The sequence below is a fragment of the Hemitrygon akajei genome, chromosome 6, assembly GCF_048418815.1.
Source record: "Hemitrygon akajei chromosome 6, sHemAka1.3, whole genome shotgun sequence".
Classification (NCBI taxonomy): domain Eukaryota; kingdom Metazoa; phylum Chordata; class Chondrichthyes; order Myliobatiformes; family Dasyatidae; genus Hemitrygon; species Hemitrygon akajei.
In genome coordinates, this window is record NC_133129.1 from 109,928,486 (window position 1) to 109,951,397 (window position 22,912).

General features: G+C 36.9%; 1 protein-coding gene across 1 annotated transcript in view; it reads right to left on the reverse strand.

The window, feature by feature from the left end:
- LOC140729381 (uncharacterized) overlaps positions 1–9,862 on the reverse strand; it is a 279,476-nt gene extending 269,614 nt beyond the window's left edge. Inside the window, exon 1 of the mRNA XM_073049060.1 lies at positions 9,659–9,862. The gene's annotated coding sequence lies outside the window, so the exon portion shown is untranslated. The remainder of the gene's footprint in view (positions 1–9,658) is intronic.
- Between the last annotated feature and the right edge of the window lie 13,050 nt (positions 9,863–22,912).

Sequence of the window (22,912 nt, forward strand, 5' to 3'; positions counted from 1 at the left end):
TTCCATGGCTCTGCGTTGGATGCATGCAACCTCTATACAGTGCCACCTCACCCTGAGTAGTTATGTACACATCCGTAACTCAAAATGCACAGAATAGAAAGTAATTCATTCAGCTCAATAGAGTGTAGAGTTGTATTTTCCTGAATCTGCTATCTGCTAACTTGATGTAAACCTTATTATTTTGCTTAGCATATTATTTAGAGTACTATGCAATCAATGTTATGAGTGTGTTCCCAATGATCGAGAAGTAACTTTCAGTAACATTACGTTTTGTACGCAATGGAACATTACGTTTACAGAACTAAACAAAGAATATTGGCTGTTACACTCTAAATGGTATGAGGCAGTTTCCTGAATTCACCTTGCATTTGAGTATTCCATGGCTCTGCGTTGGATGCATGCAACATCTATACAGTTCCACCTCAACCTCAGTTGCTATGTACACATCCATAACTCAAAATGCATAGATTAAAAAGTAGTGCATTCAGCTCAATGTAGTGCACCGTTCAATTTTGCTGAAAACTACTTTGTGATAACGTCATGTAAACCTTTATTATTTTACTTACCATATGATTTAGAGTAGTATGCAACCAATTTTATGAGTGTGCTACCAATTATCGAGAAGTTACTTTCAGTAACTTTATGTTTTTTACACAATGGAACATTAGCGTTTACAGAACAAAACAAATATATTGGCTGTTCCACTCTAAAGATTAGCAGGTAGTTTCCTGAATTCTCCTTGCGTTTGAGTATTCCATGGCTTTGAGTTGGATGCATGCAATAATTATACAGTTCCACCTCTCCCTGAGTTGTTATGTACACATCCATAACTCAAAATGCTTAGATTAGAAAGTAGTGCATTCAGCTCAATGGAGTGCAGCGTTCAATTTTGCTAAAAAAATACTTTTTGATAACTTCATGTAAACCTTATTATTTTACTTACCATATGATTTAGAGTAGTATGCAACCAACTTCATGAGTGTGCTACCAATGATCGAGAAGGTACTTTCAGTAACTTTACCTTTTGTACACAATGGAACATTTGCGTTTACAGAACTAAACAAAGATATTGGCTGTTCCACTGAAAATATTATGAGGTAGTTTCCTGAATTCACCTTGCGTTTGAGTATTCCATTGCTCTGAGTAGGATACATGCAAAATCTATACCGTTCCTCCTCACACTGTGTGGTTACGTACACATGCTTAACTGAAAATACATAAATGGAAAGATATGCATTCAGCACAGTAGAGTGTAGAGTTGAGTTTTCCTGAAAACTACTAGGTGATAACTTGATGTAAACCTTATTATTTTAGTTACCATATGATTTAGAGTAGTCTGCAACCAATTTCATGAGTGTGCTACCAATGATCGAGAAGTTACTTTCTGTAACTTTACCTTTTTTACACAATGTAACATTAGCGTTTATAGAACTAAACAAAGATATTGGCTGTTCCACTCTAAATGTTATGATGCAGTTTCCTGAATTCACCTTCCATTTGTGTATTCCACGGCTCTGCGTTGGATGCATGCAACAGGTATACAGTTCCACCTCACCCTGAGTAGTTATGTACACATCCATAACTCAAAATGCATAGATTAGAAAGTAGTGCATTCAGCTCAATGGAGTGCAACGTTCAATTTTGCTGAAAACTACGTTGTGATAACTTCATGTAAACCTTATTATTTTACTTACCAGATGATTTAGAGTAGTATGCAACCAATTTCATGAGAGTGCTACCAATGATCGAGAAGTTACTTTCTGTAACTTTACCTTTTGTACACAATGGAACTTTAGCGTTTACAAAAATAAACAAAGATATTGGCTGTTCCACTCTCAATGTTATGATGCAGTTTCCTGAATTCACCTTGCATTTGAGTATTCCATGGCACTGCATTGGATGCATGCAACATCTATACAGTTCCACCTCACCCTGAGTAGTTATGTACATATCCATAACTCAAAATGCACAGAATAGGAAGTAATGCATTCAGCTCAATAGTGTAGAGTTGAATTTTCATGAATCTGATATCTGCTAACTTGATGTAAACCTCATTATTTTGCTTACCATATGATTTAGAGTACTATGCAATCAATGTTATGAGTGTGCTCCCAATGACGGAGAATTTACTTTCAGTAACTTTAACTTTTGTACACAATAGAACATTTGCGTTTACAGAACTAAACAAAGATATTGGCTGTTCCACTCAAAATGTTATGAGGTAGTTTCCTGAATTCACCTTGCGTTTGAGTATACCATGGCTTTGAGTAGGATACATGCAATATCTATACAGTTCCACCTCACCCTGAGTAGTTACGTACACATGCTTAACTCAAAATACATAAATTGAAAGTAATGCATTCAGCTCAATAGAGTGTAGAGTTGAATTTTACTGAATCAGCTATCTGCTAACTTGATGTAAACCTTATTACTTTGCTTACCATATGATTTAGAGTACTATGCAATCACTGTTATGAGTGTGCTACCAATGATCGAGAAGTTACTTTCAGTTACTTTACCTTTTGTACACAATGGAACGTTTGCGTTTACAGAACTAAAGAAAGATATTGGCTGTTCCACTCTAAATGTTATGAGGCAGTTTCCTGAATTCACATTGCATTTGAGTATTCCATGGCTCTGCGTTGGATGCATGTAATATCTATACAGTTCCACCTCACTCTGAGTAGTTATGTACACATCCATAACTCAAAATGCTTAGATTAGAAAGTAGTGCATTCAGCTCAATGGAGCGCAGCGTTCAATTTTGCTAAAAAAATACTTTTTGATAACTTCATGTAAACCTTATTATTTTAATTACCATATGATTTAGAGTAGTATGCAACCAACTTCAAGAGTGTGCTAACAATGATCGAGAAGGTACTTTCAGTAACTTTACCTTTTGTACACAATGGAACATTTGCGTTTACAGAACTAAACAAAGATATTGGCCGTTCCACTGAAAATGTTATGAGGTAGTTTCCTGAATTCACCTTGCGTTTGAGTATTCTATTGCTCTGAGTAGGATACATGCAATATCTATACCGTTCCTGCTCACACTGTGTGGTTACGTACACATGCTTAACTGAAAATACATAAATGGAAAGATATGCATTCAGCACAGTGGAGTGTAGAGTTGAGTTTTCCTGAAAACTACTAGGTGATAACTTGATGTAAACCTTATTATTTTAGTTACCATATGATTTAGAGTAGTATGCAACCAATTTCATGAGTGTGCTCCCAATGTTCGAGAAGTTACTTTCAGTATCTTCACCGTTTTTACACAATGGAACATTAGCGTTTATAGAACTAAACAAAGATTTTGGTTGTTCCACTCTAAATGTTATGAGGTAGTTTCCTGAATTCACCTTGCTTCTGAGTATTCCATGGGTATGAGTAGGATACATGCAATATCTATACAGTTCCACCTCACCCTGAGTAGTTATGTACACATACTTAACTCAAACTGCATAGATTAGAAAGTAATGTATTCATCTCAATAGAGTGTAGAGATGAATCTTGCTGAAAACGTACATGTGATAACTTCATGTAAACCTTATTATTTTACTTACCATATGATTTAAGTATTATGCAGCCAATTCTTTGAGTGTGCTACCAATTATCGAGAATTTACTTTCAGTAATATTACCTTTTGTACACAATGGAACTTTTGCGTATACAGAACTAAACAAAGATATTGGCTGTTCCACTCTGAATGTTATGAGGCAGTTTACTGAATTCACCTTCCATTTGTGTATTCCATGGCTCTGCGTTGGATGCATGCAACCTCTATACAGTACCACCTCACCCTGAGTAGTTATGTACACATCCGTAACTCAAAATGCACAGAATAGAAAGTAATGCATTCAGCTCAATAAAGTGTAGAGTTGTATTTTCCTGAATCTGCTATCTGCTAACTTGATGTAAACCTTATTAATTTGCTTAGCATATTATTTAGAGTACTATGCAATCAATGTTATGAGTGTGCTCCCAATGACGGAGAATTTACTTTCAGTAACTTTAACTTTTGTACACAATGGAACATTTGCGTTTACAGAACTAAACAAAGATATTGGCTGTTCCACTCAAAATGTTATGAGGTAGTTTCCTGAATTCACCTTGCGTTTGAGTATACCATTGCTTTGAGTAGGATACATGCAATATCTATACAGTTCCACCTCACACTGAGTAGTTACGTACACATGCTTAACTCAAAATACATAAATGGAAAGTAATGCATTCAGCTCAATAGAGTGTAGAGTTGAATTTTACTGAATCAGCTATCTGCTAACTTGATGTAAACCTTATTACTTTGCTTACCATATGATTTAGAGTACTATGCAATCACTGTTATGAGTGTGCTACCAATGATCGAGAAGTTACTTTCAGTTACTTTACCTTTTGTACACAATGGAACGTTTGCGTTTACAGAACTAAACAAAGCTATTGGCTGTTCCACTCTAAATGTTATGATGCAGTTTCCTGAATTCACCTTCCATTTGTGTATTCCACGGCTCTGCGTTGGATGCATGCAACAGGTATACAGTTCCACCTCACCCTGAGTAGTTATGTACACATCCATAACTCAAAATGCATAGATTAGAAAGTAGTGCATTCAGCTCAATGGAGTGCAACGTTCAATTTTGCTGAAAACTACGTTGTGATAACTTCATGTAAACCTTATTATTTTACTTACCAGATGATTTAGAGTAGTATGCAACCAATTTCATGAGAGTGCTACCAATGATCGAGAAGTTACTTTCTGTAACTTTACCTTTTGTACACAATGGAACTTTAGCGTTTACAAAAATAAACAAAGATATTGGCTGTTCCACTCTCAATGTTATGATGCAGTTTCCTGAATTCACCTTGCATTTGAGTATTCCATGGCACTGCATTGGATGCATGCAACATCTATACAGTTCCACCTCACCCTGAGTAGTTATGTACATATCCATAACTCAAAATGCACAGAATAGGAAGTAATGCATTCAGCTCAATAGTGTAGAGTTGAATTTTCATGAATCTGATATCTGCTAACTTGATGTAAACCTCATTATTTTGCTTACCATATGATTTAGAGTACTATGCAATCAATGTTATGAGTGTGCTCCCAATGACGGAGAATTTACTTTCAGTAACTTTAACTTTTGTACACAATAGAACATTTGCGTTTACAGAACTAAACAAAGATATTGGCTGTTCCACTCAAAATGTTATGAGGTAGTTTCCTGAATTCACCTTGCGTTTGAGTATACCATGGCTTTGAGTAGGATACATGCAATATCTATACAGTTCCACCTCACCCTGAGTAGTTACGTACACATGCTTAACTCAAAATACATAAATTGAAAGTAATGCATTCAGCTCAATAGAGTGTAGAGTTGAATTTTACTGAATCAGCTATCTGCTAACTTGATGTAAACCTTATTACTTTGCTTACCATATGATTTAGAGTACTATGCAATCACTGTTATGAGTGTGCTACCAATGATCGAGAAGTTACTTTCAGTTACTTTACCTTTTGTACACAATGGAACGTTTGCGTTTACAGAACTAAACAAAGATATTGGCTGTTCCACTCTAAATGTTATGAGGCAGTTTCCTGAATTCACATTGCATTTGAGTATTCCATGGCTCTGCGTTGGATGCATGTAATATCTATACAGTTCCACCTGACTCTGAGTAGTTATGTACACATCCATAACTCAAAATGCTTAGATTAGAAAGTAGTGCATTCAGCTCAATGGAGCGCAGCGTTCAATTTTGCTAAAAAAATACTTTTTGATAACTTCATGTAAACCTTATTATTTTAATTACCATATGATTTAGAGTAGTATGCAACCAACTTCAAGAGTGTGCTAACAATGATCGAGAAGGTACTTTCAGTAACTTTACCTTTTGTACACAATGGAACATTTGCGTTTACAGAACTAAACAAAGATATTGGCTGTTCCACTCTAAATGTTATGATGCAGTTTCCTGAATTCACCTTCCATTTGTGTATTCCACGGCTCTGCGTTGGATGCATGCAACAGGTATACAGTTCCACCTCACCCTGAGTAGTTATGTACACATCCATAACTCAAAATGCATAGATTAGAAAGTAGTGCATTCAGCTCAATGGAGTGCAACGTTCAATTTTGCTGAAAACTACGTTGTGATAACTTCATGTAAACCTTATTATTTTACTTACCAGATGATTTAGAGTAGTATGCAACCAATTTCATGAGAGTGCTACCAATGATCGAGAAGTTACTTTCTGTAACTTTACCTTTTGTACACAATGGAACTTTAGCGTTTACAAAAATAAACAAAGATATTGGCTGTTCCACTCTCAATGTTATGATGCAGTTTCCTGAATTCACCTTGCATTTGAGTATTCCATGGCACTGCATTGGATGCATGCAACATCTATACAGTTCCACCTCACCCTGAGTAGTTATGTACATATCCATAACTCAAAATGCACAGAATAGGAAGTAATGCATTCAGCTCAATAGTGTAGAGTTGAATTTTCATGAATCTGATATCTGCTAACTTGATGTAAACCTCATTATTTTGCTTACCATATGATTTAGAGTACTATGCAATCAATGTTATGAGTGTGCTCCCAATGACGGAGAATTTACTTTCAGTAACTTTAACTTTTGTACACAATAGAACATTTGCGTTTACAGAACTAAACAAAGATATTGGCTGTTCCACTCAAAATGTTATGAGGTAGTTTCCTGAATTCACCTTGCGTTTGAGTATACCATGGCTTTGAGTAGGATACATGCAATATCTATACAGTTCCACCTCACCCTGAGTAGTTACGTACACATGCTTAACTCAAAATACATAAATTGAAAGTAATGCATTCAGCTCAATAGAGTGTAGAGTTGAATTTTACTGAATCAGCTATCTGCTAACTTGATGTAAACCTTATTACTTTGCTTACCATATGATTTAGAGTACTATGCAATCACTGTTATGAGTGTGCTACCAATGATCGAGAAGTTACTTTCAGTTACTTTACCTTTTGTACACAATGGAACGTTTGCGTTTACAGAACTAAACAAAGATATTGGCTGTTCCACTCTAAATGTTATGAGGCAGTTTCCTGAATTCACATTGCATTTGAGTATTCCATGGCTCTGCGTTGGATGCATGTAATATCTATACAGTTCCACCTCACTCTGAGTAGTTATGTACACATCCATAACTCAAAATGCTTAGATTAGAAAGTACTGCATTCAGCTCAATGGAGCGCAGCATTCAATTTTGCTAAAAAAATACTTTTTGATAACTTCATGTAAACCTTATTATTTTAATTACCATATGATTTAGAGTAGTATGCAACCAACTTCAAGAGTGTGCTAACAATGATCGAGAAGGTACTTTCAGTAACTTTACCTTTTGTACACAATGGAACATTTGCGTTTACAGAACTAAACAAAGATATTGGCTGTTCCACTGAAAATGTTATGAGGTAGTTTCCTGAATTCACCTTGCGTTTGAGTATTCTATTGCTCTGAGTAGGATACATGCAATATCTATACCGTTCCTGCTCACACTGTGTGGTTACGTACACATGCTTAACTGAAAATACATAAATGGAAAGATATGCATTCAGCACAGTGGAGTGTAGAGTTGAGTTTTCCTGAAAACTACTAGGTGATAACTTGATGTAAACCTTATTATTTTAGTTACCATATGATTTAGAGTAGTATGCAACCAATTTCATGAGTGTGCTCCCAATGTTCGAGAAGTTACTTTCAGTATCTTCACCGTTTTTACACAATGGAACATTAGCGTTTATAGAACTAAACAAAGATTTTGGTTGTTCCACTCTAAATGTTATGAGGTAGTTTCCTGAATTCACCTTGCTTCTGAGTATTCCATGGGTATGAGTAGGATACATGCAATATCTATACAGTTCCACCTCACCCTGAGTAGTTATGTACACATACTTAACTCAAACTGCATAGATTAGAAAGTAATGTATTCATCTCAATAGAGTGTAGAGATGAATCTTGCTGAAAACGTACATGTGATAACTTCATGTAAACCTTATTATTTTACTTACCATATGATTTAAGTATTATGCAGACAATTCTTTGAGTGTGCTACCAATTATCGAGAATTTACTTTCAGTAATATTACCTTTTGTACACAATGGAACTTTTGCGTATACAGAACTAAACAAAGATATTGGCTGTTCCACTCTCAATGTTACGAGGCAGTTTACTGAATTCACCTTCCATTTGTGTATTCCATGGCTCTGCGTTGGATGCATGCAACCTCTATACAGTACCACCTCACCCTGAGTAGTTATGTACACATCCGTAACTCAAAATGCACAGAATAGAAAGTAATGCATTCAGCTCAATAAAGTGTAGAGTTGTATTTTCCTGAATCTGCTATCTGCTAACTTGATGTAAACCTTATTAATTTGCTTAGCATATTATTTAGAGTACTATGCAATCAATGTTATGAGTGTGCTCCCAATGACGGAGAATTTACTTTCAGTAACTTTAACTTTTGTACACAATGGAACATTTGCGTTTACAGAACTAAACAAAGATATTGGCTGTTCCACTCAAAATGTTATGAGGTAGTTTCCTGAATTCACCTTGCGTTTGAGTATACCATTGCTTTGAGTAGGATACATGCAATATCTATTCAGTTCCACCTCACCCTGAGTAGTTACGTACACATGCTTAACTCAAAATACATAAATGGAAAGTAATTCATTCAGCTCAATAGAGTGTAGAGTTGAATTTTACTGAATCAGCTATCTGCTAACTTGATGTAAACCTTATTACTTTGCTTACCATATGATTTAGAGTACTATGCAATCACTGTTATGAGTGTGCTACCAATGATCGAGAAGTTACTTTCAGTTACTTTACCTTTTGTACACAATGGAACGTTTGCGTTTACAGAACTAAACAAAGATATTGGCTGCTCCACTCTAAATGTTATGAGGCAGTTTCCTGAATTCACATTGCATTTGAGTATTCCATGGCTCTGTGTTGGATGCATGCAACATCTATACAGTTCCACCTCACTCTGAGTAGTTATGTACACATCCATAACTCAAAATGCATAGATTAGAAAGTAGTGCATTCAGCTCAATGGAGTTCAACGTTCAATTTTGCTGAAAACTACTTTGTGATAACTTCATGTAAACCTTATTATTTTACGTACCATATGATTTAGAGTAGTATGCAACCAATTTTATGAGTGTGCTACCAATGATTGAGAAGTTACTTTCAGTAACTTTACCTTTTGATTGGAGGAAGGCTAACTTTGAGGAGATGCGCAGGGATTTAGAGAGAGTGGATTGGGTCAAGTTGTTTTATGGGAAGGATGAAATAGGGAAATGGAGGTCATTTAAGGGTGAAATTATGAGGGCACAGAATCTTTATGTTCCTGTTCGGTTGAAAGGAAAGGTTAAAGTTTTGAAAGCGCCATGTGTTATGATACCAGCCCCCTCCTTTGTGAGAATTGCAAGAGCCCTAGTGAAAGGGGGGTCAATGACCCAAGAGAGAGAGAGAGACAGGCTGAATGGACACAGGAAATGGAAAGACATTCCACTGGGACAAAAGCTGGTGACTGTGGCATTGTTCTCAGGAGACACCTGGGAACTGCAGACGTGCCAACTCGCCGGGACATTGTAAAGCCCTCGGGCAAAGTGGGCTGGTTGAGAGAGAGATTGCATCACCTGCAACCTGATTGACACCTGAGATCCCGTGAGGCAGTATAAAGAAGGGTCTGAAAGAGGACGACCCTCAGACGCACCAAGGAGACACCAAGAAGCACGATAACGCTTCCCGTGGGAACGGGAAGCCATTTTGAAATAAGCCACGTGCGTTAAATTCCGAATGCGGGGTTTGTGGCTGGAACCAACGGAAGATCGCTTTTTAACTAACAACGGGGAAGATCGCTCCCCTGATTCCACGGATGTTTTGGGCAAGTTTTTCCGTTTTATCTCTCTCTCTCTCCAACACGTGAAACCAAAAGCCTGCAGACTTCAGAGTGACTCTTTATATTTCCAATTGGACTCAGTATTATATACCCTAGACAACGAAAGAGCTTATTTCTGAGTGATTATTAATGTACCTGCGTTTTAGATTGAGTATTGACGCATGTTATCTGAATGTTTGTATTAACCTTAATTTTTGTGCCCCTTTATTAATAAAACTTTTGAAAATAGTACCATTGGACTTCAACTGACATATCTATCTTTGCTGGTAAGTGAAACCAGTTACCGGTTTCATAACACATGGTTTTCAAGGGATATTAGAAACTTGGTTCAGAAAAAAAGGGATGTCTACAATAGATATAGGCAGCATGGAGTAAAGGGATTGCTCGAGGAATATAAAGAATGTAAAAGGAAACTTAAGAAAGAGATTAGAAAAGCTAAAAGAAGTTACGAGTTTGGTTTGGCAAATAAGGTGGAAGTAAATCCGAAAGGCTTCTACAGTTATATTAAAAGCAAGAGGATAGTGAGGGATAAAATTGGTCCCTTAGAGAATCAGGGTGGTCAGCTATGTGTGGAGCCGAGGAGATGGGAGAGATTTTGAACGATTTCTTATCTTCGGTATTCACTAAGGAGAAGGATATTGAATGGTGTAAGGTGTGGGATACAAGTAAGGAAGTTATGGAACCTATGACAATTAAAGAGGTGGAAGTACTGGCGCTTTTAAGAAATTTAAAAGTGGATAAATCTCCGGGTCCTGACCGGATATTCCCCAGGACCTTGAGGGATGTTTGTGTAGAGATAGCTACACAGAGAGAGCTCTGACGGAGAACTTTCAGATGTCATTAGAAACGGGTATTGTGCCGGAGGATTGGCGTATTGCTCATGTGGTTCCATTGTTTAAAAAGGGTTCTAGAAGTAAGCCTGGCAATTCTAGACCTGTCAGTTTGACATCAGTGGTGGGTAAATTAATGGAAAGTATTCTTAGAGATAGTATTTATAATTATCTGGATAGACAGGATCTGATTAGGAGTAGCCAGCATGGATTTGTGCGTGGAAGGTCATGTTTGACAAACCTTATTGAATTTTTTGAAGTAGTTACGAGGAATGTTGACGAGGGTAAGGCAGTGGATGTAGTCTATATGGACTTCAGCAAGGCCTTTGAAAAAGTTCCACATGGAAGGTTAGTTAAGAAGGTTCAGTCGTTAGGTATTAATGCTGGAGTAATAAAATGGATTCAACAGTGGCTAGATGGGAGATGCCAGAGAGTAGTGGTGGATAATTGTTTATCGGGATGGAGGCCGGTGACTAGCGGGGTGCCTCAGGGATCTGTTTTGGGCCCAATGTTGTTTATAATATACATAAATGATCTGAATGATGGGGTGGTAAATTGGATTAGTAAATATGCTGATGATACTAAGGTAGGAGGTGTTGTGGATAATGAGGTGGGTTTTCAAAGCTTGCAGGGAGATTTATGCCGGTTAGAAGAATGGGCTGAATGTTGGCAGATGGAGTTTAATGCTGAGAAGTGTGAGGTTCTACATTTTGGCAGGAATAATCCAAATAGAACATACAGGGTAAATGGTAGGGCATTGAGGAATGCAGTGGAACAGAGAGATCTAGGAATAACAGTGCATAGTTCCCTGAAGGTGGAGTCTCATGTAGATAGGGTGGTGAAGAAGGCTTTTGGAACGCTGGCCTTTATAAATCAGAGCATTGAGTACAGAAGTTGGGATGTAATGTTAAAATTGTACAAGGCATTGGTAAGGCCAAATTTGGAATATTGTGTACGGTTCTGGTCACCGAATTATAGGAAAGATATCAATAAATTAGAGAGAGTGCAGAGAATATTTACTAGGATGTTACCTGGGTTTCGGCACTTAAGTTACAGAGAAAGGTTGAACAAGTTAGGTCTCTATTCATTGGAGCGAAGAAGGTTGAGGGGGGATTTGATTGAGGTATTTAAAATGTTGAGAGGGATAGATAGAGTTGACGTGAATAGGCTGTTTCCATTGAGAGTAGGGGAGATTCAAACGAGAGGACATGATTTGAGAGTTAGGGGGCAAAAGTTTAAGGGAAACACGAGGGGGTATTTCTTTACTCAGAGAGTGATAGCTGTGTGGAATGAGCTTCCTGTAGAAGTAGTAGAGGCCAGTTCAGTTGTGTCATTTAAGGTAAAATTGGATAGGTATATGGACAGGAAAGGAGTGGAGGGTTATGGGCTGAGTGCGGGTAGGTGGGACTAGGTGAGATTAAGAGTTCGGCACGGACTAGGAGGGCTGGAATGGCCTGTTTCCGTGCTGTGATTTTTATATGGTTATATGGTTTTGTACACAATGGAACATTTGCGTTTACTGAACTAAACAAAGATATTGGCTGTTCCACTGGAAATGTTATGAGGTAGTTTCCTGAATTTACCTTGCGTTTGAGTATTCCATGGCTCTGAGTAGGATACATGCAATATCTATACCGTTCCTCCTCACACTGTGTGGTTACGTACACATGCTTAACTGAAAATACATAAATGGAAAGATATGCATTCAGCACAGTAGAGTGTAGAGTTGAGTTTTCCTCAAAAATACTAGGTGATAACTTGATGTAAACCTTATTATTTTATTTACCATATGATTTAGAGTAGTATGCAACCAGTTTTATGAGTGTGCTACCAATGTTCGAGAAGTTACTTTCAGTAACTTCACCGTTTTTATACAATGGAACATTAGAGTTTATAGAACTAAACAAAGATATTGGCTGTTCCACTCTAAATGTTATGAGGTAGTTTCCTGAATTCACCTTGCTTCTGAGTATTCCATGGGTATGAGGAGGATACATGCAATATCTATACAGCTCCACCTCACCCTGAGTAATTATGTACACATACTTACTCAAACTGCATAGAATAGAAAGTAATGTATTCATCTCAATAGAGTATAGAGATGAATTTTGCTGAAAACGTACATGTGATAACTTCATGTAAACCTTATTATTTTACTTACCATATGATTTAAGTAGTATGCAACCAATTCTATAAGTGTGCACCTTCCATTTGAGTATTCCATGACTCTGCGTTGGACGCATGCAACATCTATACAGTTCCACCTCACCCTGAGTAGTTATGTACACATCCATAACTCAAAATGCACAGAATAGGAAGTAATGCATTCAGCTCAATAGAGTGTAGACTTGAATTTTCCTGAATCAGCTATCTGCTAACTTGAAGTAAACCTTATTATTTTGCTTACCATATGATTTAGAGTACTATGCAATCACTGCTATGAGTGTGCTACCAATGATCGAGAAGTTACTTTCAGTAACTTTACGTTTTGTACACAATGGAACATTTGCGTTTACAGAACTAATCAAAGATATTGGCTGTTCCACTCTAAATGTTATGAGGCAGTTTCCTAAATTCACCTTGAATTTGAGAATTCCATGGCTCTGCGTTGGATGCATGCAACATCTATACTGTTCCACCTCACCCAGAGTAGTTATGTACACACCCATAACACAAAATGCATATATTAGAAAGTAGTACATTCATCTCAATGGAGTGCAGCGTTCAATTTTGCTGAAAACTACTTTGTGATAACTTCATGTAAACCTTATTATTTTACTTACCAGATGATCTAGAGTAGTATGCAACCAATTTCATGAGTGTGCTACCCATGATCGAGAAGTTACTTTCTGTAACTTTACCTTTTGTACACAATGGAACATTAGCGTTTACAGAAATAAACAAAGATATTGGCTGTTTATCTCTAAATGTTATGAGGTAGTTTTCAGAATTCACCTTGCTTCTGAGTATTCCACGGCTCTGAGTAGGATACATGCAATATCTATACAGTTCCACCTCACCCTGAGTAGTTAGGTACACATGATTAACTCAAAATACATAAATGGAAAGCAATGCATTCAGCTCAGTAGAGTGTAGACTTGAATTTTCCTGAAAACTACTAGGTGATATCTTGATGTAAACCTTATTATTTTAGTTACCATATGATTTAGAGTAATATGCAACTAGTTTTATGAGTGTGCTGCCAATGTTCGAGAAGTTACTTTCAGTAACTTCACCTTTTTTACACAATGGAACATTAGCGTTTATAGAACTAAACAAAGATCTTGGCTGTTCCACTCTAAATGTTATGAGGTAGTTTCCTGAATTCACCTTGCATTTGAGTATTCCATGGTGCTGAGAAGGATACATGCAAATTTTATACAGTTCCACCTCACCCTGAGTAGTTATGTACACATCCATAACTCAAAATGCATAGTATAGAAAGTAATGCATTCAGCTCAATAGAGTGGAGAGATGAATTTTGCTGGAAACTACTATGTGATAACTTGCTGTAAACCTTATTATTTTGCTTACCATATGGTTTAGAGTAGTATGCAATCAATTTTATGACTGTGTTATGTTACTTTCCCCAGTAACCGGGTGACTTATCAGCAAAAATTGATAGATTCGCTGAAGCATGATGCTACTATTTACAAACGTTTTTATTTATAAAGGGGCACAAACGTATGGTTAATACAAAACATTCAGATCATATACGTCGTCACAACTCAATCTAAAGCACAGGTATAGTAATAATTAATCAGAAATAAGCTCTATCTTTGTCTAGGGGTAATGTAGGTATATATTGTTTACTGGATATCTAAAAGTCTTTTGCGGTCCCTGCAGTTCCATCAGCTGCCGTCGTTGTGGTGTCGCGCTGGTGCACTTTTGTTAGATAGAGAGAGAGAGAGATGGGATGAAACAGTTACCCGACTGGTTTTCCAACCTGGAGGAGTTCGGTTTGTCGGAGCCTCGTTGGGGGAATGAACGCTTATCTGTGGCCTCCCCTGTAGCTAAGCCGTTCTTCCGTTGTGGGGTCGCCAATCCCGGGCAGGGAAAAGACGCACACGAACCCCACCACCGGCTGTCACTATCAAAACGCTGTCACAGGATTTCTAGCGTGTCTTATGGTGCGTCTGAAGGGGTCTTCCCCCCCAGACACTCCTTTATACTTCCTCACAGGATCGCTGGTGTCAACCTCTCTGTCAACCAGCCCACGTTGCCCGAGGGCTTTACACGTGGTCTTCATGAGACAATAGTCAGAGTCACTTTATTCTGCTTTCCGGGTGAAGGTGGTCTTCCGCACGTCTCCCTCTCTCTCCCATTTTCCTGTGTCTATTCAGCACGTCTCTCACCCTCTTCGGTCATTTGAACCCCCTTGACTAGGGCTCTTGTGATTCTCACAAAGGAGGGGGCTGGGAACATAACAGTTACCAATGTTCGAGTAGTTACTTTTAGTAACCACGTTTTTTCCACAATGGAACATTAGCGTTTACAGAACTAAAAAAAGATATTGGCTGTTCCACTCTAAATGTTATGAGGAAGTTTCCTGAATTCACCTAGCATTTGAGTATTCCACGGCTCTCAGTGTGATACATGCAATATCTATACAGTTCCACCTCACCCTGAGTAGTTATGTACACATCCATAACTCAAAATGCATAGAATACAAAGTAATGTGTTCAGCGCAATAGAGTGCAGAGTTGAATTTTGCTGAAAAATACTATGTGATAACTTCATGTAAACCTTATTATTTTACTTACCATATGATTTAGAGTAGTATGCAACCAATTTTAAGAGTGTTCTACCACTGATCGAGAAGTTACTTTCAGTAACATTACCTTTTGTACACAATGAAACATTAGCATTTAAAGAACTAAACAAATATATTGGCTGTTCCACTCTAAATGTTTTGAGGTAGTTTCCTGAATTCACCTTGCATTTGAGTATTCCAAGGCTCTCAGTAGGAAACATGCTATATCTATGCAGTTCCACCTCACCCTCAGTAGTTATGTACACATGCTTAACTCAAAATGCATAGAATAAAAAGTAATGCATTCAGCACCATAGAGTGTAGATTTGAAGTTCCATTGTGTACAAAAGGTAATGTGACTGAAAGAAACTTCTCGATCATTTGTTGCTACTCATAAAATTGGTTGCATACTACTCTAAATAAAATGGTAAGCAAAATAATAAGGTATATATCAAGTTAGCATATAGCAGTTTTCAGCAAAATTCACCTTTACCCACTATTGAGCTGAATGCATTACTTTCTAGTCTATGCATTTTGATTTAAGGATGTGTACACAACAACTCAGGGTGAGGTGGATCTTTAGAGATGTTGCATGTATCCTACTCAAAGCCATGGAATACTCAAACGCAAGGTGAGTTCAGGAAACTACCTCAAAAAACTTAGAGTGGAACAGCCAATATCCTTGTTTAGTTCTGTAAACGCTAATGTTCCATTGTGTAAAAAAGGTGAAATTACTAAAAGTAACTTCTCGAATATTGGTAGCACACTCATAAAATTCGTTGCAGACTACGCTAAATCATATGGTAAACAAAATAATAAGCTTTAAATCAAGTTAGCATATAGCAACTTTCAGCAAAATTGAACACCTCACTCTATTAAGCTGAATGCATTAAATTCTCTTCTATGCAATTTGAGCTAAGCATGTGTACATAACTACTCAGCTTGAGGAGGAACTGTATAAATATTGCATTTATCCTACGCAGAGCATTGGAATACTCAAATGATAGGTGAATTCAGGAAACTACCTCATAACATTTAGAGCGGAACAGAGGATATCCTTGTTTAGTTAAGTAAACTCTAATGTTCCATTTTGTAAAAAAGGTGAAGCTACTTAAAGAAACTACGCGAACATTGGTAGCACACTCATAACATTGTTTGCATACTACTCTAAATCATATGGTAAGCAAAATAATAAGGTTTACATCAAGTTAGCAGATAGCAGATTCCGGAAAATTCAACTCTACTATCTACTGAGCAGAATGCATTACATTCTATTCTGTGCATTTTGAGTTATGGATGTGTACATAACTACTCAGGGTGAGGTGGAACTGTATAGATATTGCATGCATCCAACGCAGAGCCATGGAATGCTCAAATGCAAGGTGAATTCAGGAAACTGCCTCATAACATTTAGAATGGTACAGCCAATATCTTTGTTTGGTTCTGTAAACGCAAATGTTCCATTGTGTACAAAAGGAAAAGTTACTGAAAGTAACTTCTCGGTCATTGGGAGCACACTCATAAAATTGGTTGCATACTACTTAAATCATATGGTAAGTAAAATAATAAGGTTTACATGAAGTTATCACATGGTAGTTTTCAGCAAAATTCAACTCTACACGCTACTGTGCTGAATGCATTACTTTCCACTTATGTATTTTGAGTTAAGCATGTGTACGTAACTACTCAGGGTGAGGTGGAACTGTATAGATATTGCATGAATCCTACTCAAAGCCATGGTATACTCAAACGCAAGGTGAATTCAGGAAACTACCTCATAACATTTAGAGTGGTACAGCCAATATCTTTGTTTGGTTCTGTAAACGCAAATGTTCCATTGTGTACAAAAGGAAAAGTTACTGAAAGTAACTTCTCGATCATTGGGAGCACACTCATAAAATTGGTTGCATACTACTCTAAATCATCTGGTAAGTAAAATAATAAGTTATCACAAAGTAGTTTTCAGCAAAATTGAACACTGCACTCCATTGAGCTGAATGTAGTACTTTCTAATATATGCATTTTGAGTTATGGATGTGTACATAACTACTCAGGGTGAGGTGGAACGGTATAGATATTGCATGTATCCTACTCAGACGCTTGGAATACTCAGAAGCTAGGTGAATTCTGATAACGACCTCATAACATTTAGAGTGGAACAGCCAATATCTTTGTTTAGTTCTGTAAACGGAAATGTTCCGTTGTGTACAAAAGGTAAAGTTAGTGAAAGTAGCTTCTCGATCATTGGGAACACACTCATAACATTGATTGCATAATACTCTAAATCATATGGGTAAGTAAAATAATAAGGTTTACATCAAGTTAGCAGATAGCTGATTCAGGAAAATTCAACTCTACACTCTATTGAGATGAATGCTTTACTTTCTATTCTGTGCATTTTGAGTTGTGGATGTGTACATAACTACTCAGGTTGAGGTGGAACTGTATAGCTGTTGCATGCATCCAACGCAGAGCGAAGGAATACTCAAATGGAAGGTAAATTAAGGAAACTGCCTCAAAACATTTAGAGTGGAACAGGCAATATTTTTGTTTAGTTCTGTAAACGCTAATGTTCCATTCTGTAAAGTAGGAAAAGTTACTGAAAGTAAATTCTAGATAGTTGGTAGCACACTCATAAAATTGGTTGCATACTGCTTAAATCATATGGTAAGTAAAATAATAAGCTTTACATGAAGTTATCACATGGTAGTTTACAGCAAAATTCAACTCTACACTCCACTGTGCTGAATGCATTACTTTCCATTTATGTATTTTGAGTTATGCATGTGTACGTAACTACTCAGGGTAAGGTGGAACTGTATAGATATTGCATGTATCCTACTCAAAGCTATGGTATACTCAAATGCAGGGTGAATTCAGGAAACTACCTCATAACATTTAGAGTGGACCAGCCAATATCTTTGTTTAGTTCTATAAACGATAATGTTCCATTGTGTAAAAAACGTAAAGTTACTGAAAGTAACTTCTCGACAATTGGTAGCACACTCATAAAATTGGTTGAATAATACTCTAAATCATATAGTAAGTAAAATAATAAGGTTTACATGAAGTTATCACAAAGTAGTTTTCAGCAAAATTGAACGCTGCACTCCATTGAGCTGAATGCACTACTTTCTAATCTATGCATTTTGAGTTATGGATGTGTACATAACTACTCAGGATGAGGTGGAACTGTACAGATGTTGCATGCATCCAACGCAGAGCCATGGAATACTCAAATGTAAGGTGAATTCAGGAAACTGCCTCATACGAGTTAGAGTGGAACAGCCAATATTCTTTGTTTAGTTCTGTAAACGTAATGTTCCATTGTGTACAGAACGTAATGTTACTGAAAGTTACTTCTCGATCATTGGGAGCACACTCATAACATTGATTGCATAGTACTCTAAATCATATGGTAAGCAAAATAATAAGGTTTACATCAAGTTAGCAGATAGCAGATTCAGGAAAATTCAACTCTACACTCTATTGAGCTGAATGCATTACTTTCTATTCTGTGCATTTTGAGGTATGGATATGTACATAACTACTCAGAGTGAGGTGGAACTGTATAGAGGTTGCATGCATCCAACGCAGAGCCATGGAATACTCAAATGGAAGGTGAATTCAGGAAACTGCCTCATAACATTTAGAGTGGAACAGCCAATATCTTTGTTTAGTTCTATAAACGCTAATGTTCCATTGTGAAAAAAAGGTGAAGTTACTGAAAGTAACTTCTCAAACATTGGTAGCACACTCATAAAACTGGTTGCATACTACTCTAAATCATATGGTAACTAAAATAATAAGGTTTACATCAAGTTATCACCTAGTAGTTTTCAGGAAAATTCAACTCAGCACTCTACTGTGCTGAATGCATTACTTTACATTTATGTATTTTGAGTTAAGCATGTGTACCTAACCACTCAGGCTGAGGTGGAACTGTACAGGTATTGCATGTATCCTACTCAGACCCATGTTGTACTCAGAGCTAGGTGAATTCTGAAAACTACCTCATAACATTTAGTGTGGAACAGCCAATATCTTTGTTTAGTTCCGTAAACGCAAATGTTCCATTGTGTAAAAAAGGTGAAGTTAACGAAAGTAACTACTCGAACGTTGGTAGCACACTCATAAAATTGGTTGCATATGACTTAAATCATATGGTAAGTAACATAATAAGGTTTACATGAAGTTATCACATGGTCGTTTTCAGCAAAATTCATCTCTACACTCTACTGAGATGAATGCAGTACTTTGTATTCTATGCATTTTGAGTTAAGTATGTGTACATAACTACTCAGGGTGAGGTGGAACTGTATAGAGGTTGCATGCATCCAACGCAGAGCCATGGAATACTCAAATGCAAGGTGAATTCAGGAAACTGCCTCATTACATTTAGAGTGGAACAGCAGATATCTTTGTTTAGTTCTGTAAACGTAATGTTCCATTGTGTACAAAACGTAATGTTACTGAAAGTAACTTCTCGAACATTGGTAGCACACTCATAAAACTGGTTGCATAGTACTCTAAGTCATATGGTAAGCAAAATAATAAGGTTTACATCAAGTTAGCAGATAGCAGATTCAGGAAAATTCAACTCTACACTCTATTGAGCTGAATGCATTACTTTCTATTCTGTGCATTTTGAGGTATGGATATGTACATAACTACTCAGAGTGAGGTGGAACTGTATAGAGGTTGCATGTATCCAACGCAGAGCCATGGAATACTCAAATGGAAGGTGAATTCAGGAAACTGCCTCATAACATTTAGAGTGGAACAGCCAATATCTTTGTTTAGTTCTATAAACGCTAATGTTCCATTGTGAAAAAAAGGTGAAGTTACTGAAAGTAACTTCTCAAACATTGGTAGCACACTCATAAAACTGGTTGCATACTACTCTAAATCATATGGTAACTAAAATAATAAGGTTTACATCAAGTTATCACCTAGTAGTTTTCAGGAAAATTCAACTCAGCACTCTACTGTGCTGAATGCATTACTTTACATTTATGTATTTTGAGTTAAGCATGTGTACCTAACCACTCAGGCTGAGGTGGAACTGTACAGATATTGCATGTATCCTACTCAGACCCATGTTGTACTCAGAGCTAGGTGAATTCTGAAAACTACCTCATAACATTTAGTGTGGAACAGCCAATATCTTTGTTTAGTTCCGTAAACGCTAATGTTCCATTGTGTACAAAAGGTAAAGTTACTGAAAGTAACTTCTCGATCAATGGCAGCACACACATAAAATTGGTTGCATACTACACTAAATCATATGGTAAGCAAAATAATAAGGTATATATCAAGTTAGCATATCGCAGTTTTCAGCAAAATTCAACTCTACACACTATTAAAAGGAATGCATTACTTTCTATTCTATGCTTTTTGAGTTAAGGATGTGTACATAACTACTCAGGGTGAGTTGGAACTCTAGAGATATTGCATGTATCCTACTCAGAGCATTGGAATACTCAAACGAAGGTGAATTCAGGAAACTACCTCATAACATTTAGAGTGGAACAGCCAATAGCTTTGTTTAGTTCTTTAAACGCTAATGTTCTATTGTTAAAAAAGGTGATGTTACTGAAAGTAACTTCTGGATCATGGGAAGCACACTCATAAAATTGGTCGCATACCACTCTAAATTACATGGTAAGTAACGTAATAAGGTTTACATGAACATATCACATAATTCTTTTCAGCAAAATTCACCTCTACACTCTGAGCTGAATGCATTACTTCCTCTTCTATGCATATTGAGTTATGGATGTGCACATAACTACTCAGGGTGAGGTGAAACTGTATAGATATTGCGTGTATCCAACGCAGAGCCATGGAATACTCAAATGCAAGGTGAATTCAGGAAACTACCTCTTAACATTTAGAGTGGAACAGACAATAGCTTTGTTCAGTTCTGTAAACGCTGATGTTCCATTGTTTAGAAAAGGTGATATTACTGAAAGTAACTTCTCGATCATTTGTAGCACAGTCAGAAAACTGATTGCATGCTACTCTAAATCATATGGTAAGTAAAATAAGAAGGTTTACATCAAGTTAGCAGATAGCAGTTTTCGGCAAAATTCAACTCTACACTCTATTGAGCTGAATGCATTACTTTCTATTCTATGCGTTTTGAGTTAAGGATGTGTACATAACTACTCAGGGTGAGTTGGAACTCTAGAGATATTGCATGTATCCTACTCAGAGCCATGGAATACTCAAATGCAAGGTGAATTCAGGAAACTACCTCATAACATTTAGAGTGGAACAGCCAATATCTTTGTTTAGTTCTGGAAACGCTAATGTTACATTATGTACAAAAGGTAAAGTAACTGAAAGTAACTTCTCGATCAATGGCAGCACACACATAAAATTGGTTGCATACTACTCTAAATCATATGTTAAGCAAAATAATAAGGTATATATCAAGTTAGCATATCGCAGTTTTCAGCAAAATTCAACTCTACACACTATTAAAAGGAATGCATTACCTTCTATTCTATGCGTTTTGAGTTAAGGATGTGTACATAACTAAGGGTGAGTTGGAACTCTAGAGATATTGCATGTATCCTACTCAGAGCATTGGAATACTCAAACGCAAGGTGAATTCAGGAAACTACCTCATAACATTTAGAGTGGAACAGCCAATAGCTTTGTTTAGTTCTGTAAACGCTAATGTTCTATTGTTAAAAAAGGTGATGTTACTGAAAGTAACTTCTCGATCACTGGTAGCACACACATAAAATTGGTTGTTTACTACTCGAAATCATATGGTATGCAAAATAATAAGGTGTATATCAAGTTAGCATATAGCAGTTTTCAGCAAAATTCAACTCTACACTCTATTGAGCTGAATGCATTACTTTTAATTCTATGCTATTTGAGTTAAGGATGTGTACATAACTACTCAGGTTAAGGTGGAACTGTATAGATATTGCATGTATCTTACTCAGAGGCATGGAATACTCAAATGCAAGGTGAATTCAGGAAACTACCTCATAACATTTAGAGTGGAACTTCCAATATCTTTGTTTAGTTCTGTAAGCGCTAATGTTCCATGTGTGCAAAAGGTAATGTTACTGAAAGTAACTTCTGGATCATGGGAAGCACACTCATAAAATTGGTCGCATACCACTCTAAATTACATGGTAAGTAACGTAATAAGGTTTACATGAACATATCACATAATTCTTTTCAGCAAAATTCACCTCTACACTCTGAGCTGAATGCATTACTTCCTCTTCTATGAATATTGAGTTATGGATGTGCACATAACTACTCAGGGTGAGGTGAAACTGTATAGATATTGCATGTATCCAACGCAGAGCCATGGAATACTCAAATG